The sequence below is a fragment of the Antedon mediterranea genome, chromosome 6, assembly GCF_964355755.1.
Source record: "Antedon mediterranea chromosome 6, ecAntMedi1.1, whole genome shotgun sequence".
NCBI classification, from domain to species: Eukaryota; Metazoa; Echinodermata; class Crinoidea; order Comatulida; family Antedonidae; genus Antedon; species Antedon mediterranea.
The window spans coordinates 8,752,785-8,774,651 of record NC_092675.1 but is presented as its reverse complement, the minus strand read 5'-3'; the positions used below and the strand labels follow the sequence as shown (position 1 = coordinate 8,774,651).

General features: G+C 35.8%; 41 non-coding genes and 1 pseudogene across 41 annotated transcripts; all 42 read right to left on the bottom strand.

The window, feature by feature from the left end:
- Positions 1 to 70: 70 nt before the first annotated feature.
- LOC140052988 (5S ribosomal RNA) lies at positions 71 to 189 on the bottom strand. The gene has a single exon (XR_011845896.1). It is a non-coding gene; the product is annotated as a 5S ribosomal RNA (ribosomal RNA).
- A 118-nt stretch (positions 190 to 307) lies between these two features.
- Positions 308 to 426, bottom strand: LOC140052812 (5S ribosomal RNA). The gene has a single exon (XR_011845727.1). It is a non-coding gene; the product is annotated as a 5S ribosomal RNA (ribosomal RNA).
- A 118-nt stretch (positions 427 to 544) lies between these two features.
- LOC140053124 (5S ribosomal RNA) lies at positions 545 to 663 on the bottom strand. Its single transcript, XR_011845986.1, has one exon. It is a non-coding gene; the product is annotated as a 5S ribosomal RNA (ribosomal RNA).
- Positions 664 to 780: 117 nt separating this feature from the next.
- Positions 781 to 899, bottom strand: LOC140053025 (5S ribosomal RNA). Its single transcript, XR_011845930.1, has one exon. It is a non-coding gene; the product is annotated as a 5S ribosomal RNA (ribosomal RNA).
- Positions 900 to 1,018: 119 nt separating this feature from the next.
- On the bottom strand, positions 1,019 to 1,136 carry LOC140053062 (5S ribosomal RNA; annotated as a pseudogene).
- Positions 1,137 to 2,200: 1,064 nt separating this feature from the next.
- On the bottom strand, positions 2,201 to 2,319 carry LOC140052798 (5S ribosomal RNA). The gene has a single exon (XR_011845713.1). It is a non-coding gene; the product is annotated as a 5S ribosomal RNA (ribosomal RNA).
- A 117-nt stretch (positions 2,320 to 2,436) lies between these two features.
- LOC140053123 (5S ribosomal RNA) lies at positions 2,437 to 2,555 on the bottom strand. Its single transcript, XR_011845985.1, has one exon. It is a non-coding gene; the product is annotated as a 5S ribosomal RNA (ribosomal RNA).
- Positions 2,556 to 2,673: 118 nt separating this feature from the next.
- On the bottom strand, positions 2,674 to 2,792 carry LOC140053122 (5S ribosomal RNA). The gene has a single exon (XR_011845984.1). It is a non-coding gene; the product is annotated as a 5S ribosomal RNA (ribosomal RNA).
- A 795-nt stretch (positions 2,793 to 3,587) lies between these two features.
- LOC140053445 (5S ribosomal RNA) lies at positions 3,588 to 3,706 on the bottom strand. The gene has a single exon (XR_011846304.1). It is a non-coding gene; the product is annotated as a 5S ribosomal RNA (ribosomal RNA).
- Positions 3,707 to 3,824: 118 nt separating this feature from the next.
- On the bottom strand, positions 3,825 to 3,943 carry LOC140053120 (5S ribosomal RNA). The gene has a single exon (XR_011845983.1). It is a non-coding gene; the product is annotated as a 5S ribosomal RNA (ribosomal RNA).
- Positions 3,944 to 4,060: 117 nt separating this feature from the next.
- On the bottom strand, positions 4,061 to 4,179 carry LOC140052859 (5S ribosomal RNA). The gene has a single exon (XR_011845773.1). It is a non-coding gene; the product is annotated as a 5S ribosomal RNA (ribosomal RNA).
- A 119-nt stretch (positions 4,180 to 4,298) lies between these two features.
- LOC140053056 (5S ribosomal RNA) lies at positions 4,299 to 4,416 on the bottom strand. The gene has a single exon (XR_011845960.1). It is a non-coding gene; the product is annotated as a 5S ribosomal RNA (ribosomal RNA).
- Positions 4,417 to 5,217: 801 nt separating this feature from the next.
- LOC140053045 (5S ribosomal RNA) lies at positions 5,218 to 5,336 on the bottom strand. Its single transcript, XR_011845950.1, has one exon. It is a non-coding gene; the product is annotated as a 5S ribosomal RNA (ribosomal RNA).
- Positions 5,337 to 5,454: 118 nt separating this feature from the next.
- LOC140052884 (5S ribosomal RNA) lies at positions 5,455 to 5,573 on the bottom strand. The gene has a single exon (XR_011845797.1). It is a non-coding gene; the product is annotated as a 5S ribosomal RNA (ribosomal RNA).
- A 118-nt stretch (positions 5,574 to 5,691) lies between these two features.
- LOC140053507 (5S ribosomal RNA) lies at positions 5,692 to 5,810 on the bottom strand. The gene has a single exon (XR_011846367.1). It is a non-coding gene; the product is annotated as a 5S ribosomal RNA (ribosomal RNA).
- Positions 5,811 to 5,927: 117 nt separating this feature from the next.
- LOC140052858 (5S ribosomal RNA) lies at positions 5,928 to 6,046 on the bottom strand. The gene has a single exon (XR_011845772.1). It is a non-coding gene; the product is annotated as a 5S ribosomal RNA (ribosomal RNA).
- Positions 6,047 to 6,164: 118 nt separating this feature from the next.
- Positions 6,165 to 6,283, bottom strand: LOC140052893 (5S ribosomal RNA). Its single transcript, XR_011845805.1, has one exon. It is a non-coding gene; the product is annotated as a 5S ribosomal RNA (ribosomal RNA).
- Positions 6,284 to 11,355: 5,072 nt separating this feature from the next.
- On the bottom strand, positions 11,356 to 11,474 carry LOC140053542 (5S ribosomal RNA). The gene has a single exon (XR_011846400.1). It is a non-coding gene; the product is annotated as a 5S ribosomal RNA (ribosomal RNA).
- Positions 11,475 to 11,591: 117 nt separating this feature from the next.
- LOC140053426 (5S ribosomal RNA) lies at positions 11,592 to 11,710 on the bottom strand. The gene has a single exon (XR_011846285.1). It is a non-coding gene; the product is annotated as a 5S ribosomal RNA (ribosomal RNA).
- A 698-nt stretch (positions 11,711 to 12,408) lies between these two features.
- On the bottom strand, positions 12,409 to 12,527 carry LOC140053114 (5S ribosomal RNA). Its single transcript, XR_011845977.1, has one exon. It is a non-coding gene; the product is annotated as a 5S ribosomal RNA (ribosomal RNA).
- Positions 12,528 to 12,644: 117 nt separating this feature from the next.
- Positions 12,645 to 12,763, bottom strand: LOC140052857 (5S ribosomal RNA). The gene has a single exon (XR_011845771.1). It is a non-coding gene; the product is annotated as a 5S ribosomal RNA (ribosomal RNA).
- Positions 12,764 to 12,881: 118 nt separating this feature from the next.
- Positions 12,882 to 13,000, bottom strand: LOC140052970 (5S ribosomal RNA). The gene has a single exon (XR_011845880.1). It is a non-coding gene; the product is annotated as a 5S ribosomal RNA (ribosomal RNA).
- Positions 13,001 to 13,802: 802 nt separating this feature from the next.
- LOC140053110 (5S ribosomal RNA) lies at positions 13,803 to 13,921 on the bottom strand. Its single transcript, XR_011845973.1, has one exon. It is a non-coding gene; the product is annotated as a 5S ribosomal RNA (ribosomal RNA).
- Positions 13,922 to 14,039: 118 nt separating this feature from the next.
- On the bottom strand, positions 14,040 to 14,158 carry LOC140053425 (5S ribosomal RNA). Its single transcript, XR_011846284.1, has one exon. It is a non-coding gene; the product is annotated as a 5S ribosomal RNA (ribosomal RNA).
- Positions 14,159 to 14,856: 698 nt separating this feature from the next.
- LOC140053109 (5S ribosomal RNA) lies at positions 14,857 to 14,975 on the bottom strand. The gene has a single exon (XR_011845972.1). It is a non-coding gene; the product is annotated as a 5S ribosomal RNA (ribosomal RNA).
- Positions 14,976 to 15,092: 117 nt separating this feature from the next.
- Positions 15,093 to 15,211, bottom strand: LOC140052856 (5S ribosomal RNA). Its single transcript, XR_011845770.1, has one exon. It is a non-coding gene; the product is annotated as a 5S ribosomal RNA (ribosomal RNA).
- Positions 15,212 to 15,329: 118 nt separating this feature from the next.
- LOC140052969 (5S ribosomal RNA) lies at positions 15,330 to 15,448 on the bottom strand. Its single transcript, XR_011845879.1, has one exon. It is a non-coding gene; the product is annotated as a 5S ribosomal RNA (ribosomal RNA).
- An 802-nt stretch (positions 15,449 to 16,250) lies between these two features.
- Positions 16,251 to 16,369, bottom strand: LOC140053107 (5S ribosomal RNA). Its single transcript, XR_011845970.1, has one exon. It is a non-coding gene; the product is annotated as a 5S ribosomal RNA (ribosomal RNA).
- Positions 16,370 to 16,487: 118 nt separating this feature from the next.
- Positions 16,488 to 16,606, bottom strand: LOC140053397 (5S ribosomal RNA). The gene has a single exon (XR_011846258.1). It is a non-coding gene; the product is annotated as a 5S ribosomal RNA (ribosomal RNA).
- A 118-nt stretch (positions 16,607 to 16,724) lies between these two features.
- LOC140053106 (5S ribosomal RNA) lies at positions 16,725 to 16,843 on the bottom strand. Its single transcript, XR_011845969.1, has one exon. It is a non-coding gene; the product is annotated as a 5S ribosomal RNA (ribosomal RNA).
- Positions 16,844 to 16,961: 118 nt separating this feature from the next.
- LOC140053104 (5S ribosomal RNA) lies at positions 16,962 to 17,080 on the bottom strand. The gene has a single exon (XR_011845968.1). It is a non-coding gene; the product is annotated as a 5S ribosomal RNA (ribosomal RNA).
- Positions 17,081 to 17,197: 117 nt separating this feature from the next.
- LOC140052855 (5S ribosomal RNA) lies at positions 17,198 to 17,316 on the bottom strand. The gene has a single exon (XR_011845769.1). It is a non-coding gene; the product is annotated as a 5S ribosomal RNA (ribosomal RNA).
- Positions 17,317 to 17,434: 118 nt separating this feature from the next.
- On the bottom strand, positions 17,435 to 17,553 carry LOC140052880 (5S ribosomal RNA). Its single transcript, XR_011845793.1, has one exon. It is a non-coding gene; the product is annotated as a 5S ribosomal RNA (ribosomal RNA).
- A 796-nt stretch (positions 17,554 to 18,349) lies between these two features.
- LOC140052836 (5S ribosomal RNA) lies at positions 18,350 to 18,468 on the bottom strand. Its single transcript, XR_011845751.1, has one exon. It is a non-coding gene; the product is annotated as a 5S ribosomal RNA (ribosomal RNA).
- Positions 18,469 to 18,585: 117 nt separating this feature from the next.
- LOC140052965 (5S ribosomal RNA) lies at positions 18,586 to 18,704 on the bottom strand. Its single transcript, XR_011845875.1, has one exon. It is a non-coding gene; the product is annotated as a 5S ribosomal RNA (ribosomal RNA).
- A 118-nt stretch (positions 18,705 to 18,822) lies between these two features.
- Positions 18,823 to 18,941, bottom strand: LOC140053424 (5S ribosomal RNA). Its single transcript, XR_011846283.1, has one exon. It is a non-coding gene; the product is annotated as a 5S ribosomal RNA (ribosomal RNA).
- A 118-nt stretch (positions 18,942 to 19,059) lies between these two features.
- On the bottom strand, positions 19,060 to 19,178 carry LOC140053103 (5S ribosomal RNA). Its single transcript, XR_011845967.1, has one exon. It is a non-coding gene; the product is annotated as a 5S ribosomal RNA (ribosomal RNA).
- A 796-nt stretch (positions 19,179 to 19,974) lies between these two features.
- Positions 19,975 to 20,093, bottom strand: LOC140052835 (5S ribosomal RNA). The gene has a single exon (XR_011845750.1). It is a non-coding gene; the product is annotated as a 5S ribosomal RNA (ribosomal RNA).
- A 117-nt stretch (positions 20,094 to 20,210) lies between these two features.
- Positions 20,211 to 20,329, bottom strand: LOC140052964 (5S ribosomal RNA). Its single transcript, XR_011845874.1, has one exon. It is a non-coding gene; the product is annotated as a 5S ribosomal RNA (ribosomal RNA).
- A 118-nt stretch (positions 20,330 to 20,447) lies between these two features.
- Positions 20,448 to 20,566, bottom strand: LOC140053422 (5S ribosomal RNA). The gene has a single exon (XR_011846282.1). It is a non-coding gene; the product is annotated as a 5S ribosomal RNA (ribosomal RNA).
- A 118-nt stretch (positions 20,567 to 20,684) lies between these two features.
- Positions 20,685 to 20,803, bottom strand: LOC140053095 (5S ribosomal RNA). The gene has a single exon (XR_011845966.1). It is a non-coding gene; the product is annotated as a 5S ribosomal RNA (ribosomal RNA).
- A 796-nt stretch (positions 20,804 to 21,599) lies between these two features.
- LOC140052842 (5S ribosomal RNA) lies at positions 21,600 to 21,718 on the bottom strand. Its single transcript, XR_011845757.1, has one exon. It is a non-coding gene; the product is annotated as a 5S ribosomal RNA (ribosomal RNA).
- Positions 21,719 to 21,867: the final 149 nt, after the last annotated feature.

Below are 21,867 nucleotides of genomic sequence, written 5' to 3'. Positions count from 1 at the left end.
TACTGTCATAAAAATATAATTGAAAGGTAAAATAAACTTTATTTAGTATAATTTAAAAAAGTTAAACATAGGTCTACGACACCACGTATTCCCTGGTGTTCTCCCATCCAAGTACTAACGAGGCCCGACGTTGTTTAACTGCGGTGTTCGGACGAGAACCGGTGTTTTCAACGTGGTATGGTTGTAGACATTCGTTTACTTGCGGTTCAAGATTATAACTGAGAAAGATCTTATAGTTACTGTCAAAAAACATAATTGAAAGGTAAAATAAACATTGTTTAGTATAATTTATAAAAAGTTAAACATAGGTCTACGACACCAGGTATTCCCAGGCGGTCTCCCATCCAAGTACTAACCAGGCCCGACGTTGTTTAACTGCGGTGTTCGGTGGAGAACCGGTGTTTTCAACGTGGTATGGTTGTAGACGTTCGGTTACTTGCGGTTTAAGATTATAACTTAGAAAGATCTTATAGTTACTGTCATAAAAATATAATTGAAAGGTAAAATAAACTTTATTTAGTATAATTTAAAAAAGTTAAACATAGGTCTACGACACCAGGTATTCCCAGGCGGTCTCCCATCCAAGTACTAACCAGGCCCGACGTTGTTTAACTGCGGTGTTCGGACGAGAACCGGTGTTTTCAACGTGGTATGGTTGTAGACATTCGGTTACTTGCGGTTCAAGATTATAACTGAGAAAGATCTTATAGTTACTGTCAAAAAACATAATTGAAAGGTAAAATAAACATTGTTTAGTATAATTTAAAAAAGTTAAACATAGGTCTACGACACAAGGTATTCCCAGGCGGTCTCCCATCCAAGTACTAACCAGGCCAGACGTTGTTTAACTGCGGTGTTCGGAGGAGAACCGGTGTTTTCAACGTGGTATGGTTGTAGACGTTCGGTTACTTGCGGTTCAAGATTATAACTTAGAAAGATCTTATAGGTTACTGTCATAAAAACATAATTGAAAGGTAAAATAAACTTTGTTTAGTATAATTTAAAAAAGTTAAACATAGGTCTACGACACCAGGTATTCCCAGGCGGTCTCCCATCCAAGTACTAACGAGGCCGACGTTGTTTAACTGCGGTGTTCGGACGAGAACCGGTGTTTTCAACGTGGTATGATTCTAGACGTTCGGTTACTTGCGGTTCAAGTATATATAAATCTTATATTCACTGTCAAAATCTATATAAACATATATATCCTATAACCTAATAGTTTTGTTCATTTATTATAGAACATTTTCTAGGATTGAAATTAGCAGCTGCTGAAACCATGACGTTGGTATTTACACCCACTTCTGTTGAAGAAACACATACTTGAAAGGTAAATTCAACTTTGTTTAGTATAATTTAAAAAGTTATACTGAGGTTCTTAAAAAGATAATATAAAGGAAACAATAACACTGTACAAAGAAGCATAACACAATAGCGGCATGTACAAAAGATTCAGGCCGCGTTGTTGCTAAGAATCAAACGCGCACACAAGTGGACGCCCGCGTAGTACAGTGACGTTTGTACCGTCACCACAGCAGCAACATACAACAACAAACATGTCTTTGAACAACAACTTGTTTAACTTCAGTGATCGGACGAGAACCGTTGTTTTCAATGCAGTTTAGTTGAAAAACTTTCGATTAATTGCGGTTACAGTTTGAATTTATTTACTTATACTATCATCAACAGTATAAACACATTTTTGGAAAATAGAAACACTTAAACGAGACTATATTTTAGGATTATTATAAAGATAAAAACAGGTGTACGACAACAGATATTCACAGGCTAGGCAACCTGGTACGGTTGTAGACATTCGGTTACTTGCGGTTCAAGATTATAACTTTGAAAGATCTTATAGTTACTGTCATAAAAATATAATTGAAAGGTAAAATAAACTTTATTTAGTATAATTTAAAAAAGTTAAACATAGGGCTACGACACCAGGTATTCCCAGGCGGTCTCCCATCCAAGTACTAACCAGTTAAACGAGACTATATTTTAGGATTATTAAAAAGATAAAAACAGGTGTACGACAACAGATGTTCACAGGCTAGGCAACCTGGTACGGCCGGTTGTAGACATTCGGTTACTTGCGGTTCAAGATTATAACTGAGAAAGATCTTATTGTTACTGTCAAAAAACATAATTGAAAGGTAAAATAAACATTGTTTAGTATAATTTAAAAAAGTTAAACATAGGTCTACGACACCAGGTATTCCCAGGCGGTCTACCATCCAAGTACTAACCAGGCCCGACGTTGTTTAACTGCGGTGTTCGGAGGAGAACCGGTGTTTTCAACGTGGTATGGTTGTAGACGTTCGGTTACTTGCGGTTCAAGATTATAACTGAGAAAGATCTTATAGTTACTGTCAAAAAACATAATTGAAAGGTAAAATAAACATTGTTTAGTATAATTTAAAAAAGTTAAACATAGGTCTACGACACCAGGTATTCCCAGGCGGTCTCCCATCCAAGTACTAACCAGGCCCGACGTTGTTTAACTGCGGTGTTCGGACGAGAACCGGTGTTTTCAACGTGGTATGGTTGTAGACGTTCGGTTACTTGCGGTTCAAGATTATAACTTAGAAAGATCTTATAGTTACTGTCATAAAAATATAATTGAAAGGTAAAATAAACTTTATTTAGTATAATTTAAAAAAGTTAAACATAGGTCTACGACACCAGGTATTCCCAGGCGGTCTCCCATCCAAGTACTAACCAGGCCCGACGTTGTTTAACTGCGGTGTTCGGACGAGAACCGGTGTTTTCAACGTGGTATGGTTGTAGACGTTCGGTTACTTGCGGTTCAAGTATATATACATCTTATATTCACTGTCAAAATCTCTATAAATATATATATCCTATAACCTAATAGTTTTGTTCATTTATTATAGAACATTTTCTAGGATTGAAATTAGCAGCTGCTGAAACCATGACGTTGGTATTTACACCCACTTCTGTTGAAGAAACACATACTTGAAAGGTAAATTCAACTTTGTTTAGTATAATTTAAAAAGTTATACTAAGGTTCTTAAAAAGATAATATAAAGGAAACAATAACACTGTACAAAGAAGCATAACACAATAGCGGCATGTACAAAAGATTCAGGCCGCGTTGTTGCTAAGAATCAAACGTGCACACAAGTGGACGCCCGCGTAGTACAGTGACGTTTGTACCGTCACCACAGCAGCAACATACAACAACAAACATGTCTTTGAACAACAACTTGTTTAACTTCAGTGATCGGACGAGAACCGTTGTTTTCAATGCAGTTTAGTTGAAAAACTTTCGATTAATTGCGGTTACAGTTTGAATTTATTTACTTATACTATCATCAACAGTATAAACACATTTTTGGAAAATAGAAACACTTAAACGAGACTATATTTTAGGATTATTAAAAAGATAAAAACAGGTGTACGACAACAGATATTCACAGGCTAGGCAACCTGGTACGGTTGTAGACATTCGGTTACTTGCGGTTCAAGATTATAACTGAGAAAGATCTTATAGTTACTGTCAAAAAACATAATTGAAAGGTAAAATAAACATTGTTTAGTATAATTTATAAAAGTTAAACATAGGTCTACGACACCAGGTATTCCCAGGCGGTCTCCCATCCAAGTACTAACCAGGCCCGACGTTGTTTAACTGCGGTGTTCGGAGGAGAACCGGTGTTTTCAACGTGGTATGGTTGTAGACGTTCGGTTACTTGCGGTTCAAGATTATAACTTAGAAAGATCTTATAGTTACTGTCATAAAAATATAATTGAAAGGTAAAATAAACTTTATTTAGTATAATTTAAAAAAGTTAAACATAGGTCTACGACACCAGGTATTCCCAGGCGGTCTCCCATCCAAGTACTAACCAGGCCCGACGTTGTTTAACTGCGGTGTTCGGACGAGAACCGGTGTTTTCAACGTGGTATGGTTGTAGACATTCGGTTACTTGCGGTTCAAGATTATAACTGAGAAAGATCTTATAGTTACTGTCAAAAAACATAATTGAAAGGTAAAATAAACATTGTTTAGTATAATTTAAAAAAGTTAAACATAGGTCTACGACACAAGGTATTCCCAGGCGGTCTCCCATCCAAGTACTAACCAGGCCCGACGTTGTTTAACTGCGGTGTTCGGAGGAGAACCGGTGTTTTCAACGTGGTATGGTTGTAGACGTTCGGTTACTTGCGGTTCAAGATTATAACTTAGAAAGATCTTATAGGTTACTGTCATAAAAACATAATTGAAAGGTAAAATAAACTTTTTTTAGTATAATTTAAAAAAGTTAAACATAGGTCTACGACACCAGGTATTCCCAGGCGGTCTCCCATCCAAGTACTAACGAGGCCGACGTTGTTTAACTGCGGTGTTCGGACGAGAACCGGTGTTTTCAACGTGGTATGATTGTAGACGTTCGGTTACTTGCGGTTCAAGTATATATAAATCTTATATTCACTGTCAAAATCTCAATAAACATATATATCCTATAACCTAATAGTTTTGTTCATTTATTATAGAACATTTTCTAGGATTGAAATTAGCAGCTGCTGAAACCATGACGTTGGTATTTACACCCACTTCTGTTGAAAAAACACATACTTGAAAGGTAAATTCAACTTTGTTTAGTATAATTTAAAAAGTTATACTGAGGTTCTTAAAAAGATAATATAAAGGAAACAATAACACTGTACAAAGAAGCATAACACAATAGCGGCATGTACAAAAGATTCAGGCCGCGTTGTTGCTAAGAATCAAACGCGCACACAAGTGGACGCCCGCGTAGTACAGTGACGTTTGTACCGTCACCACAGCAGCAACATACAACAACAAACATGTCTTTGAACAACAACTTGTTTAACTTCAGTGATCGGACGAGAACCGTTGTTTTCAATGCAGTTTAGTTGAAAAACTTTCGATTAATTGCGGTTACAGTTTGAATTTATTTACTTAACTTATACTATCATCAACAGTATAAACACATTTTTGGAAAATAGAAACACTTAAACGAGACTATATTTTAGGATTATTAAAAAGATAAAAACAGGTGTACGACAACAGATATTCACAGGCTAGGCAACCTGGTACGGTTGTAGACATTCGGTTACTTGCGGTTCAAGATTATAACTTTGAAAGATCTTATAGTTACTGTCATAAAAATATAATTGAAAGGTAAAATAAACTTTATTTAGTATAATTTAAAAAAGTTAAACATAGGTCTACGACACCACGTATTCCCTGGTGTTCTCCCATCCAAGTACTAACGAGGCCCGACGTTGTTTAACTGCGGTGTTCGGACGAGAACCGGTGTTTTTAACGTGGTATGGTTGTAGACATTCGTTTACTTGCGGTTCAAGATTATAACTGAGAAAGATCTTATAGTTACTGTCAAAAAACATAATTGAAAGGTAAAATAAACATTGTTTAGTATAATTTATAAAAAGTTAAACATAGGTCTACGACACCAGGTATTCCCAGGCGGTCTCCCATCCAAGTACTAACCAGGCCCGACGTTGTTTAACTGCGGTTATCGGAGGAGAACCGGTGTTTTCAACGTGGTATGGTTGTAGACGTTCGGTTACTTGCGGTTCAAGATTATAACTTAGAAAGATCTTATAGTTACTGTCATAAAAATATAATTGAAAGGTAAAATAAACTTTATTTAGTATAATTTAAAAAAGTTAAACATAGGTCTACGACACCAGGTATTCCCAGGCGGTCTCCCATCCAAGTACTAACCAGGCCCGACGTTGTTTAACTGCGGTGTTCCGACGAGAACCGGTGTTTTCAACGTGGTATGGTTGTAGACATTCGGTTACTTGCGTTTCAAGATTATAACTGAGAAAGATCTTATAGTTACTGTCAAAAAACATAATTGAAAGGTAAAATAAACATTGTTTAGTATAATTTAAAAAAGTTAAACATAGGTCTACGACACAAGGTATTCCCAGGCGGTCTCCCATCCAAGTACTAACCAGGCCCGACGTTGTTTAACTGCGGTGTTCGGAGGAGAACCGGTGTTTTCAACGTGGTATGGTTGTAGACGTTCGGTTACTTGCGGTTCAAGATTATAACTTAGAAAGATCTTATAGTTAATGTCATAAAAACATAATTGAAAGGTAAAATAAACTTTGTTTAGTATAATTTAAAAAAGTTAAACATAGGTCTACGACACCAGGTATTCCCAGGCGGTCTCCCATCCAAGTACTAACGAGGCCCGACGTTGTTTAACTACGGTGTTCGGACGAGAACCGGTGTTTTCAACGTGGTATGATTGTAGACGTTCGGTTACTTGCGGTTCAAGTATATATAAATCTTATATTCACTGTCAAAATCTCTATAAACATATATATCCTATAACCTAATAGTTTTGTTCATTTATTATAGAACATTTTCTAGGATTGAAATTAGCAGCTGCTGAAACCATGACGTTGGTATTTACACCCACTTCTGTTGAAGAAACACATACTTGAAAGGTAAATTCAACTTTGTTTAGTATAATTTAAAAAGTTATACTGAGGTTCTTAAAAAGATAATATAAAGGAAACAATAACACTGTACAAAGAAGCATAACACAATAGCGGCATGTACAAAAGATTCAGGCCGCGTTGTTTTACCTTGATTTACCTTGACCTTTAGACTATAAACCTGTTAAGGTTTGTGAGTCCCTCTTTGAACATCTTGGTTATATGGCTCAAACTTTAGGTTGTGGGTTTTCCAGTGTGTTTCAAGATGGGTTTTAAAATTATTTATAGAGGATGCATTTACTATATGATATGGCAAACTATTCCAATCATTTACTGCAGATATTGAAAAGAATTTCTGTCTGTGTTTCGATTTACTATGAACTTTTTTAATTTTAAAATTGTGGCCTCTAGTTACAGTAGATGGTGCTAATTCAAAAAAGACACCCGGATTAACATTATCATACTTTTGTATCATTCTAAAAATCTGTAAGCAGCAAGACCTCTTTCTTCGAAATGCTAATGATGGCAGTTTCATAAATTTCATTCGGTCACTATATGGTTGAGTTTTAATTTCCACAGCAAGTTTTGTGGCTCTTTGCTGAACTTTTTCTAAGAGAATAGAATCACCAACAAACTGAGGAAGACAAGCCGTACTAGAATATTCTAAAATCGGTCTAACCATTGATTTATAAAGGATAGACACTAAATGACTGTCTAAATATTCAAAGGTTCTCTTAATTAAACCAAGTCTAGAGTTAGCCTTTTTAACAACTTCAACGATATGATCATGAAAATTCAATTTATTATCAACTAAAACACCAAGATCTCTCATCTGAGTTACAACTCCTAACTGAATTCTATCTGAACCTGTTCCCATAAAGTATGTTGTGTTCAAGGATTTTTTACCGAGATGCATAACCTTACATTTATTAATATTAAAGGGCAACTGCCACTTTACTGACCATTTATACATCTTATCAATGTCCGCCTGAAAATCAAGAGCATCTATGTCTGAATCAACAGCTTTGTATGTCTTTGAATCATCAGCAAACAAAAAAAGAGGTGACTTAACTAATTGAGGCAGATCGTTGATAAATATTGTAAAGCAGATTACACCATATACACTCCCTTGAGGAATACCACTCTGGACCGATATCCAATCCGAAACTTCGCCATTTACCACCACTCGCTGGACACGATTTGACAAGTATATTTTAGTCCATTTCAACAATTCACCACGAATACCATATGTATGCATTTTATGGAGAAGTCTTTCATGTGGAACAGAGTCAAAAGCTTTTTGAAAATCACAGTACAAGATATCGACAGAGTGTCCTTCATCTATCATTGAAGACCATTTCTCAGTGGCCTCAAGCAGTTGCGTGTTGCAGGATCTTCCCTTGCGAAACCCATGTTGTTCGTTACAAAATAGTTTATTATCTTCCATATGTTTCGATATTTCATTCTTGATGAATGTCTCCATGGTTTTACATAGTATTGACGTTAAACTCACTGGCCTATAGTTTAGAGGATTAGTTTTACAGCCTTTCTTATAGATTGGTGAAACATTAGCTTGCCTCCATTGTTCAGGAATAGTTCCCTCATGTAAAAGCTTGGAAAATAAAGTGCTGAGAATTGGACTAATTTCATTTGCCGTTTCTTTTAAAAGTCGAGAGTGCACACCATCTGGTCCTGGAGACTTACAAATGTCTAATGCTAATAGGTGCTTTCGAATTTCATTCTCCGGAAATGCAACAGTATACAAAGGTTCGACTTCATGATCAAGGTTAAGTTTAAGCACGGGAATGTCAGAAATATTTTCTTTAGTAAAAACTGTTGCAAATGCTTGGTTTAAGAGTGCAGCTTTTTGTCTATCATCTACAATCAGTTCTCCTCTCTCGTCTTTTAATGCAGAAATGCCCGTCTTTTTGCCAGTTTTCTCCTTATAATATTTCCAGAAACTCTTAGGATTCACTTTTATCTCGGATGCCAACTTGCATTCAAAACTTTTCTTCGCTTTTTTTATTGCCTTATTTGTCTCATTTCTAACTTTAATATAAGCATTCCATCTTTCCGGTGTTCTTCTACTCTGATATCTATTCCATGCTTTATGTTTCTGTTTAACTATAGACACTGTTTCGACGTTCATCCACTGCTTCTTATACCTTTTAGTTTTAGACCTTAAAGGAACATACTGTAAAATACAGAAATCTAACAGGGAATAGAGAGAATTAGCAATAGAAACACCATCAAGTTCATACATATCAATATTTAGTTTCGATTCTTTTATTTTAGTTCTAATAGCTTCGTAGTTGGCTTTGTAGTAATTTCTTGTAGGAGTGACATTTTCTTTTTCTATAAAACTTAAAGCAAGATTAAAGGTTAAAACAACATGGTCACTCTTTCCCAATGGTGCACTACTAATAAGATCACAGACATCAAACTCTTCTCTTGAAAGTACTAAATCTAGTATATTAGATTCTTCTCCAGTACGATGTCTTGTCGGACAGTCTACATGTTGATGCCACATTAAATCATCGATTAAATCGGTAAATTTTTGGTTCACATTTTGTGATAACCCTTTGCTACTCCAGTTTATCCCTTTAAAATTAAAATCGCCAGCAACAATCATATGATCAGCCCTGTACTTGTCTGCTGCAACCAAAATATCTTTTAAATCCTCAAATTTGTCCGCGTGACTACTTGGACTGCGATAAACACAACCAATTAAAACATTAATATCATTTAATTTAATATTCACAAATATATTCTCATCAAAACCACCTATGTCAACCTGAAATACAGTCAATGTATCTTTTACTAGGATCGCGACTCCTCTATGTTCCAGTTTACTAAATAAATTATAACCTTCTAAATTAAAAATGTTCTCATCAATTTCATACAGATAATGTTTAGGTAATATCTCATTTAAGATTATAATATCCGGTTTAAGCTGATTTATTCTTATTCGGAGTTCTGCGATTTTGTTAGTTAATGTATCACAATTAGTGTAAAAAAAAGAAAGATTATCTCTGTCAATGTTGATAATGTTATTTCTTCGATAATTAAAATTAAAAGTATTATTTCCTAAATTATAATTACTTTCTGTGTTTATTTTCTTTGTGTTATTAGTGTTGTGCCTGGTATTGTTTGACCTGAGGGTTGTGGTTTGGGCTTGTCCGAAAGGGCACCTTCACAATCTCGTAGTTTCTTATCATTAAATTGGTCTCACCAGCTTGCTCTCTTCTCTCTTTCTCGACTTTCAGCGTATTAAACCGGTCACGATCTAACTTGCTTCGGTCTCTACTAACCCCTTTAATTTTTTTATCCCATGCATTCTTAAGTATAAGCTCCTTGTCTCTTATATCATAGAAAACTATTTTAATAGGACGTCTTTTAGTAGGTTCTCGTTTGCCTAAACGGAAGAAAGTTCTGATTTTACTATCCACATGCTGTATATCAAGTCCATGAAGAAATTGAGCTACGTTCTCCCAATCATCTTTTTTCCTCAAATTAGACTCAGTTTTATCGGATTCTTCAATTTCATACACTATAATATTTGCTTTACGCTTTTCTCTATCTTCATGCTCGCTAAACTTCTCCTCCATGCTATTTATTAACTTCTTTTCTAGTCTTTCTTCAGTTTTTAAATACATTTCTGTTTGGTTAGATAGTATCTTATCAATTTTCTCAGTATTTGCTTCAATATGCTTTGCTAGCTCAGTTTGTGTTGTTGCAATGCTGGAAAGGTTCTTCATAATATCTTTTGCCGTAGTATTGCATGATCGACAATACCAATGTACCGAGTCATTATTACCATGTGCATTAATCAATTGATAGAGGCTATCACTGACATTTTGACACCCTTTGTGGAACCAAAGATTGCATAGATTGCAGAGCAGACCTTCCTCAATAACATTCTGACTACAAGAGCCACATTCTCCACAAACTTTGCCTTCCTTGGGAACTGATTTCTTTTTTGGGGGCATTTCTATCTAGTATTATTGACTTGAGCGAAAAAAAAAATACAAAAAAGTCAAACCAATACTCAAACCAATAATAACAATTGTCCAACACTACCTAGACCAAATAATCCAAAATAAATAAATAAATAAATAAATAACAGTTGAAAATATCGAACACTGCCTAGGCCGGTAACTGCTAGGCCTACACCTACCTCCTTCCCGGTTAGAGTAGATGGTTATGAAAGCAAGTCAATCAGGCATGAGTTGGCCTAGCTTTCAAACAACCAAAAATGCTCCTAAATATTTGTTTTTACAGAGTTAAACAGTAAAGTATAGCTCTAGTATTAGGTAATTGTTAATATCTCTTACAGATAGTGTTACAATTTAGAAGGATTAAAGTGATTTTTAGAGATTTAAATTTAATACTTAACCAACTATGAAAACACACTGTTGCTAAGAATCAAACGCGCACACAAGTGGACGCCCGCGTAGTACAGTGACGTTTGTACCGTCACCACAGCAGCAACATACAACAACAAACATGTCTTTGAACAACAACTTGTTTAACTTCAGTGATCGGACGAGAACCGTTGTTTTCAATGCAGTTTAGTTGAAAAACTTTCGATTAATTGCGGTTACAGTTTGAATTTATTTACTTAACTTATACTATCATCAACAGTATAAACACATTTTTGGAAAATAGAAACACTTAAACGAGACTATATTTTAGGATTATTAAAAAGATAAAAACAGGTGTACGACAACAGATATTCACAGGCTAGGCAACCTGGTACGGTTGTAGACATTCGGTTACTTGCGGTTCAAGATTATAACTTTGAAAGATCTTATAGTTACTGTCATAAAAATATAATTGAAAGGTAAAATAAACTTTATTTAGTATAATTTAAAAAAGTTAAACATAGGTCTACGACACCAGGTATTCCCAGGCGGTCTTCCATCCAAGTACTAACCAGGCCCGACGTTGTTTAACTGCGGTGTTCGGACGAGAACCGGTGTTTTCAACGTGGTATGGTTGTAGACATTCGGTTACTTGCGGTTCAAGATTATAACTGAGAAAGATCTTATAGTTGCTGTCAAAAAACATAATTGAAAGGTAAAATAAACATTGTTTATTATAATTTAAAAAAGTTAAACATAGGTCTACGACACCAGGTATTCCCAGGCGGTCTCCCATCCAAGTACTAACCAGGCCCGACGTTGTTTAACTGCGGTGTTCGGACGAGAACCGGTGTTTTCAACATGGTATGGTTGTAGACGTTCGGTTACTTGCGGTTCAAGTATATATAAATCTTATATTCACTGTCAAAATCTCTATAAACACATATATCCTATAACCTAATAGTACTTGAAAGGTAAATTCAACTTTGTTTAGTATAATTTAAAAAGTTATACTGAGGTTCTTAAAAAGATAATATAAAGGAAACAATAACACTGTACAAAGAAGCATAACACAATAGCGGCATGTACAAAAGATTCAGGCCGCTTTGTTGCTAAGAATCAAACGCGCACACAAGTGGACGCCCGCGTAGTACAGTGACGTTTGTACCGTCACCACAGCAGCAACATACAACAACAAACATGTCTTTGAACAACAACTTGTTTAACTTCAGTGATCGGACGAGAACCGTTGTTTTCAATGCAGTTTAGTTGAAAAACTTTCGATTAATTGCGGTTACACTTAGAATTTATTTACTTATACTATCATCAACAGTATAAACACATTTTTGGAAAATAGAAACACTTAAACGAGACTATATTTTAGGATTATTAAAAAGAAAAAAACAGGTGTACGACAACAGTTATTCACAGGCTAGGCAACCTGGTACGGTTGTAGACATTCTGTTACTTGCGGTTCAAGGTTATAACTTAGAAAGATCTTATAGTTACTGTCATAAAAATATAATTGAAATGTAAAATAAACTTTATTTAGTATAATTTAAAAAAGTTAAACATAGGTCTACGACACCAGGTATTCCCAGGCGGTCTCCCATCCAAGTACTAACCAGGCCCGACGTTGTTTAACTGCGGTGTTCGGACGAGAACCGGTGTTTTCAACGTGGTATGGTTGTAGACATTCGGTTACTTGCGGTTCAAGATTATAACTGAGAAAGATCTTATAGTTACTGTCAAAAAACATAATTGAAAGGTAAAATAAACATTGTTTAGTATAATTTAAAAAAGTTAAACATAGGTCTACGACACAAGGTATTCCCAGGCGGTCTCCCATCCAAGTACTAACCAGGCCCGACGTTGTTTAACTGCGGTGTTCGGAGGAGAACCGGTGTTTTCAACGTGGTATGGTTGTAGACGTTCGGTTACTTGCGGTTCAAGATTATAACTTAGAAAGATCTTATAGTTACTGTCATAAAAACATAATTGAAAGGTAAAATAAACTTTGTTTAGTATAATTTAAAAAAGTTAAACATAGGTCTACGACACCAGGTATTCCCAGGCGGTCTCCCATCCAAGTACTAACGAGGCCCGACGTTGTTTAACTGCGGTGTTCGGACGAGAACCGGTATTTTCAACGTGGTATGATTGTAGACGTTCGGTTACTTGCGGTTCAAGTATATATAAATCTTATATTCACTGTCAAAATCTCTTATAAACATATATATCCTATAACCTAATAGTTTTGTTCATTTATTATAGAACATTTTCTAGGATTGAAATTAGCAGCTGCTGAAACCATGACGTTGGTATTTACACCCACTTCTGTTGAAGAAACACATACTTGAAAGGTAAATTCAACTTTGTTTAGTATAATTTAAAAAGTTATACTGAGGTTCTTAAAAAGATAATATAAAGGAAACAATAACACTGTACAAAGAAGCATAACACAATAGCGGCATGTACAAAAGATTCAGGCCGCGTTGTTGCTAAGAATCAAACGCGCACACAAGTGGACGCCCGCGTAGTACAGTGACGTTTGTACCGTCACCACAGCAGCAACATACAACAACAAACATGTCTTTGAACAACAACTTGTTTAACTTCAGTGATCGGACGAGAACCGTTGTTTTCAATGCAGTTTAGTTGAAAAACTTTCGATTAATTGCGGTTACAGTTTGAATTTATTTACTTAACTTATACTATCATCAACAGTATAAACACATTTTTGGAAAATAGAAACACTTAAACGAGACTATATTTTAGGATTATTAAAAAGATAAAAACAGGTGTACGACAACAGATATTCACAGGCTAGGCAACCTGGTACGGTTGTAGACATTCGGTTACTTGCGGTTCAAGATTATAACTTTGAAAGATCTTATAGTTACTGTCATAAAAATATAATTGAAAGGTAAAATAAACTTTATTTAGTATAATTTAAAAAAGTTAAACATAGGTCTACGACACCAGGTATTCCCAGGCGGTCTCCCATCCAAGTACTAACCAGGCCCGACGTTGTTTAACTGCGGTGTTCGGACGAGAACCGGTGTTTTCAACGTGGTATGGTTGTAGACGTTCGGTTACTTGCGGTTCAAGATTATAACTTAGAAAGATCTTATAGTTACTGTCATAAAAACAAAATTGAAAGGTAAAATAAACATTGTTTAGTATAATTTAAAAAAGTTAAACATAGGTCTACGACACCAGGTATTCCCAGGCGGTCTCCCATCCAAGTACTAACCAGGCCCGACGTTGTTTAACTGCGGTGTTCGGACGAGAACCGGTGTTTTCAACATGGTATGGTTGTAGACGTTCGGTTACTTGCGGTTCAAGTATATATAAATCTTATATTCACTGTCAAAATCTCTATAAACACATATATCCTATAACCTAATAGTACTTGAAAGGTAAATTCAACTTTGTTTAGTATAATTTAAAAAGTTATACTGAGGTTCTTAAAAAGATAATATAAAGGAAACAATAACACTGTACAAAGAAGCATAACACAATAGCGGCATGTACAAAAGATTCAGGCCGCTTTGTTGCTAAGAATCAAACGCGCACACAAGTGGACGCCCGCGTAGTACAGTGACGTTTGTACCGTCACCACAGCAGCAACATACAACAACAAACATGTCTTTGAACAACAACTTGTTTAACTTCAGTGATCGGACGAGAACCGTTGTTTTCAATGCAGTTTAGTTGAAAAACTTTCGATTAATTGCGGTTACACTTAGAATTTATTTACTTATACTATCATCAACAGTATAAACACATTTTTGGAAAATAGAAACACTTAAACGAGACTATATTTTAGGATTATTAAAAAGAAAAAAACAGGTGTACGACAACAGTTATTCACAGGCTAGGCAACCTGGTACGGTTGTAGACATTCGGTTACTTGCGGTTCAAGGTTATAACTTAGAAAGATCTTATAGTTACTGTCATAAAAATATAATTGAAAGGTAAAATAAACTTTATTTAGTATAATTTAAAAAAGTTAAACATAGGTCTACGACACCAGGTATTCCCAGGCGGTCTCCCATCCAAGTACTAACCAGGCCCGACGTTGTTTAACTGCGGTGTTCGGACGAGAACCGGTGTTTTCAACGTGGTATGGTTGTAGACATTCGGTTACTTGCGGTTCAAGATTATAACTGAGAAAGATCTTATAGTTACTGTCAAAAAACATAATTGAAAGGTAAAATAAACATTGTTTAGTATAATTTAAAAAAGTTAAACATAGGTCTACGACACAAGGTATTCCCAGGCGGTCTCCCATCCAAGTACTAACCAGGCCCGACGTTGTTTAACTGCGGTGTTCGGAGGAGAACCGGTGTTTTCAACGTGGTATGGTTGTAGACGTTCGGTTACTTGCGGTTCAAGATTATAACTTAGAAAGATCTTATAGTTACTGTCATAAAAACATAATTGAAAGGTAAAATAAACTTTGTTTAGTATAATTTAAAAAAGTTAAACATAGGTCTACGACACCAGGTATTCCCAGGCGGTCTCCCATCCAAGTACTAACGAGGCCCGACGTTGTTTAACTGCGGTGTTCGGACGAGAACCGGTATTTTCAACGTGGTATGATTGTAGACGTTCGGTTACTTGCGGTTCAAGTATATATAAATCTTATATTCACTGTCAAAATCTCTTATAAACATATATATCCTATAACCTAATAGTTTTGTTCATTTATTATAGAACATTTTCTAGGATTGAAATTAGCAGCTGCTGAAACCATGACGTTGGTATTTACACCCACTTCTGTTGAAGAAACACATACTTGAAAGGTAAATTCAACTTTGTTTAGTATAATTTAAAAAGTTATACTGAGGTTCTTAAAAAGATAATATAAAGGAAACAATAACACTGTACAAAGAAGCATAACACAATAGCGGCATGTACAAAAGATTCAGGCCGCGTTGTTGCTAAGAATCAAACGCGCACACAAGTGGACGCCCGCGTAGTACAGTGACGTTTGTACCGTCACCACAGCAGCAACATACAACAACAAACATGTCTTTGAACAACAACTTGTTTAACTTCAGTGATCGGACGAGAACCGTTGTTTTCAATGCAGTTTAGTTGAAAAACTTTCGATTAATTGCGGTTACAGTTTGAATTTATTTACTTAACTTATACTATCATCAACAGTATAAACACATTTTTGGAAAATAGAAACACTTAAACGAGACTATATTTTAGGATTATTAAAAAGATAAAAACAGGTGTACGACAACAGATATTCACAGGCTAGGCAACCTGGTACGGTTGTAGACATTCGGTTACTTGCGGTTCAAGATTATAACTTTGAAAGATCTTATAGTTACTGTCATAAAAATATAATTGAAAGGTAAAATAAACTTTATTTAGTATAATTTAAAAAAGTTAAACATAGGTCTACGACACCAGGTATTCCCAGGCGGTCTCCCATCCAAGTACTAACCAGGCCCGACGTTGTTTAACTGCGGTGTTCGGACGAGAACCGGTGTTTTCAACGTGGTATGGTTGTAGACGTTCGGTTACTTGCGGTTCAAGATTATAACTTAGAAAGATCTTATAGTTACTGTCATAAAAACAAAATTGAAAGGTAAAATAAACATTGTTTAGTATAATTTAAAAAAGTTAAACATAGGTCTACGACACCAGGTATTCCCAGGCGGTCTCCCATCCAAGTACTAACCAGGCCCGACGTTGTTTAACTGCGGTGTTCGGACGAGAACCGGTGTTTTCAACGTGGTATAGTTGTAGACGTTCGGTTACTTGCGGTTCAACATTATAACTTAGAAAGATCTTATAGTTACTGTCATAAAAACATAATTGAAAGGTAAAATAAACATTGTTTAGTATAATTTAAAAAAGTTAAACATAGGTCTACGACACCAGGTATTCCCAGGCGGTCTCCCATCCAAGTACTAACCAGGCCCGACGTTGTTTAACTGCGGTGTTCGGACGAGAACCGGTGTTTTCAACGTGGTATGGTTGTAGACGTTCGGTTACTTGCGGTTCAAGATTATAACTTAGAAAGATCTTATAGTTACTGTCATAAAAATATAATTGAAAGGTAAAATAAACTTTATTTAGTATAATTTAAAAAAGTTAAACATAGGTCTACGACACCAGGTATTCCCAGGCGGTCTCCCATCCAAGTACTAACCAGGCCCGACGTTGTTTAACTGCGGTGTTCGGACGAGAACCGGTGTTTTCAACGTGGTATGGTTGTAGACATTCGGTTACTTGCGGTTCAAGATTATAACTGAGAAAGATCTTATAGTTACTGTCAAAAAACATAATTGAAAGGTAAAATAAACATTGTTTAGTATAATTTAAAAAAGTTAAACATAGGTCTACGACACAAGGTATTCCCAGGCGGTCTCCCATCCAAGTACTAACCAGGCCCGACGTTGTTTAACTGCGGTGTTCGGAGGAGAACCGGTGTTTTCAACGTGGTATGGTTGTAGACGTTCGGTTACTTGCGGTTCAAGATTATAACTTAGAAAGATCTTATAGTTACTGTCATAAAAACATAATTGAAAGGTAAAATAAACTTTGTTTAGTATAATTTAAAAAAGTTAAACATAGGTCTACGACACCAGGTATTCCCAGGCGGTCTCCCATCCAAGTACTAACGAGGCCCGACGTTGTTTAACTGCGGTGTTCGGACGAGAACCGGTGTTTTCAACGTGGTATGATTGTAGACGTTCGGTTACTTGCGGTTCAAGTATATATAAATCTTATATTCACTGTCAAAATCTATATAAACATATATATCCTATAACCTAATAGTTTTGTTCATTTATTATAGAACATTTTCTAGGATTGAAATTAGCAGCTGCTGAAACCATGACGTTGGTATTTACACCCATTTCTGTTGAAGAAACACATACTTGAAAGGTAAATTCAACTTTGTTTAGTATAATTTAAAAAGTTATACTGAGGTTCTTAAAAAGATAATATAAAGGAAACAATAACACTGTACAAAGAAGCATAACACAATAGCGGCATGTACAAAAGATTCAGGCCGCGTTGTTGCTAAGAATCAAACGCGCACACAAGTGGACGCCCGCGTAGTACAGTGACGTCTGTACCGTCACCACAGCAGCAACATACAACAACAAACATGTCTTTGAACAACAACTTGTTTAACTTCAGTGATCGGACGAGAACCGTTGTTTTCAATGCAGTTTAGTTGAAAAACTTTCGATTAATTGCGGTTACAGTTTGAATTTATTTACTTATACTATCATCAACAGTATAAACACATTTTTGGAAAATAGAAACACTTAAACGAGACTATATTTTAGGATTATTATAAAGATAAAAACAGGTGTACGACAACAGATATTCACAGGCTAGGCAACCTGGTACGGTTGTAGACATTCGGTTACTTGCGGTTCAAGATTATAACTTTGAAAGATCTTATAGTTACTGTCATAAAAATATAATTGAAAGGTAAAATAAACTTTATTTAGTATAATTTAAAAAAGTTAAACATAGGGCTACGACACCAGGTATTCCCAGGCGGTCTCCCATCCAAGTACTAACCAGGCCCGACGTTGTTTAACTGCGGTTTTCGGACGAGAACCGGTGTTTTCAACGTGGTATGGTTGTAGACATTCGGTTACTTGCGGTTCGAGATTATAACTGAGAAAGATCTTATAGTTGCTGTCAAAAAACATAATTGAAAGGTAAAATAAACATTGTTTATTATAATTTAAAAAAGTTAAACATAGGTCTACGACACCAGGTATTCCCAGGCGGTCTCCTATCCAAGTACTAACCAGGCCCGACGTTGTTTAACTGCGGTGTTTGGACGAGAACCGGTGTTTTCAACGTGGTATGGTTGTAGACGTTCGGTTACTTGCGGTTCAACATTATAACTTAGAAAGATCTTATAGTTACTGTCATAAAAACATAATTGAAAGGTAAAATAAACATTGTTTAGTATAATTTAAAAAAGTTAAACATAGGTCTACGACACCAGGTATTCCCAGGCGGTCTCCCATCCAAGTACTAACCAGGCCCGACGTTGTTTAACTGCGGTGTTCGGACGAGAACCGGTGTTTTCAACATGGTATGGTTGTAGACGTTCGGTTACTTGCGGTTCAAGATTATAACTTAGAAAGATCTTATAGTTACTGTCATAAAAACATAATTGAAAGGTAAAATAAACTTTGTTTAGTATAATTTAAAAAAGTTAAACATAGGTCTACGACACCAGGTATTCCCAGGCGGTCTCCCATCCAAGTACTAACCAGGCCCGACGTTGTTTAACTGCGGTGTTCGGACGAGAACCGGTGTTTTCAACGTGGTATGGTTGTAGACGTTCGGTTACTTGCGGTTCAAGTATATATACATCTTATATTCACTGTCAAAATCTCTATAAACATATATATCCTATAACCTAATAGTTTTGTTCATTTATTATAGAACATTTTCTAGGATTGAAATTAGCAGCTGCTGAAACCATGACGTTGGTATTTACACCCACTTCTGTTGAAGAAACACATACTTGAAAGGTAAATTCAACTTTGTTTAGTATAATTTAAAAAGTTATACTGAGGTTCTTAAAAAGATAATATAAAGGAAACAATAACACTGTACAAAGAAGCATAACACAATAGCGGCATGTACAAAAGATTCAGGCCGCGTTGTTGCTAAGAATCAAACGCGCACACAAGTGGACGCCCGCGTAGTACAGTGACGTTTGTACCGTCACCACAGCAGCAACATACAACAACAAACATGTCTTTGAACAACAACTTGTTTAACTTCAGTGATCGGACGAGAACCGTTGTTTTCAATGCAGTTTAGTTGAAAAACTTTCGATTAATTGCGGTTACAGTTTGAATTTATTTACTTATACTATCATCAACAGTATAAACACATTTTTGGAAAATAGAAACACTTAAACGAGACTATATTTTAGGATTATTATAAAGATAAAAACAGGTGTACGACAACAGATATTCACAGGCTAGGCAACCTGGTACGGTTGTAGACATTCGGTTACTTGCGGTTCAAGATTATAACTTTGAAAGATCTTATAGTTACTGTCATAAAAATATAATTGAAAGGTAAAATAAACTTTATTTAGTATAATTTAAAAAAGTTAAACATAGGGCTACGACACCAGGTATTCCCAGGCGGTCTCCCATCCAAGTACTAACCAGGCCCGACGTTGTTTAACTGCGGTTTTCGGACGAGAACCGGTGTTTTCAACGTGGTATGGTTGTAGACATTCGGTTACTTGCGGTTCGAGATTATAACTGAGAAAGATCTTATAGTTGCTGTCAAAAAACATAATTGAAAGGTAAAATAAACATTGTTTATTATAATTTAAAAAAGTTAAACATAGGTCTACGACACCAGGTATTCCCAGGCGGTCTCCTATCCAAGTACTAACCAGGCCCGACGTTGTTTAACTGCGGTGTTTGGACGAGAACCGGTGTTTTCAACGTGGTATGGTTGTAGACGTTCGGTTACTTGCGGTTCAACATTATAACTTAGAAAGATCTTATAGTTACTGTCATAAAAACATAATTGAAAGGTAAAATAAACATTGTTTAGTATAATTTAAAAAAGTTAAACATAGGTCTACGACACCAGGTATTCCCAGGCGGTCTCCCATCCAAGTACTAACCAGGCCCGACGTTGTTTAACTGCGGTGTTCGGACGAGAACCGGTGTTTTCAACATGGTATGGTTGTAGACGTTCGGTTACTTGCGGTTCAAGATTATAACTTAGAAAGATCTTATAGTTACTGTCATAAAAACATAATTGAAAGGTAAAATAAACTTTGTTTAGTATAATTTAAAAAAGTTAAACATAGGTCTACGACACCAGGTATTCCCAGGCGGTCTCCCATCCAAGTACTAACCAGGCCCGACGTTGTTTAACTGCGGTGTTCGGACGAGAACCGGTGTTTTCAACGTGGTATGGTTGTAGACGTTCGGTTACTTGCGGTTCAAGTATATATACATCTTATATTCACTGTCAAAATCTCTATAAACATATATATCCTATAACCTAATAGTTTTGTTCATTTATTATAGAACATTTTCTAGGATTGAAATTAGCAGCTGCTGAAACCATGACGTTGGTATTTACACCCACTTCTGTTGAAGAAACACATACTTGAAAGGTAAATTCAACTTTGTTTAGTATAATTTAAAAAGTTATACTGAGGTTCTTAAAAAGATAATATAAAGGAAACAATAACACTGTACAAAGAAGCATAACACAAATAGCGGCATGTACAAAAGATTCAGGCCGCTTTGTTGCTAAGAATCAAACGCGCACACAAGTGGACGCCCGCGTAGTACAGTGACGTTTGTACCGTCACCACAGCAGCAACATACAACAACAAACATGTCTTTGAACAACAACTTGTTTAACTTCAGTGATCGGACGAGAACCGTTGTTTTCAATGCAGTTTAGTTGAAAAACTTTCGATTAATTGCGGTTACAGTTAGAATTTATTTCCTTATACTATCATCAACAGTATAAACACATTTTTGGAAAATAGAAACACTTAAACGAGACTATATTTTAGGATTATTAAAAAGATAAAAACAGGTGTACGACAACAGATATTCACAGGCTAGGCAACCTGGTACGGTTGTAGACATTCGGTTACTTGCGGTTCAAGATTATAACTGAGAAAGAACTTATAGTTACTGTCAAAAAACATAATTGAAAGGTAAAATAAACATTGTTTAGTATAATTTAAAAAAGTTAAACATAGGTCTACGACACCAGGTATTCCCAGGCGGTCTTCCATCCAAGTACTAACCAGGCCCGACGTTGTTTAGCTGCGGTGTTCGGACGAGAACCGGTGTTTTCAACGTGGTGTGGTTGTAGACATTCGGTTACTTGCGGTTCAAGATTATAACTGAGAAAGATCTTATAGTTACTGTCAAAAAACATAATTGAAAGGTAAAATAAAAATTGTTTAGTATAATTTAAAAAAGTTAAACATAGGTATACGACGATTTGAGTTCTTTAATTAATA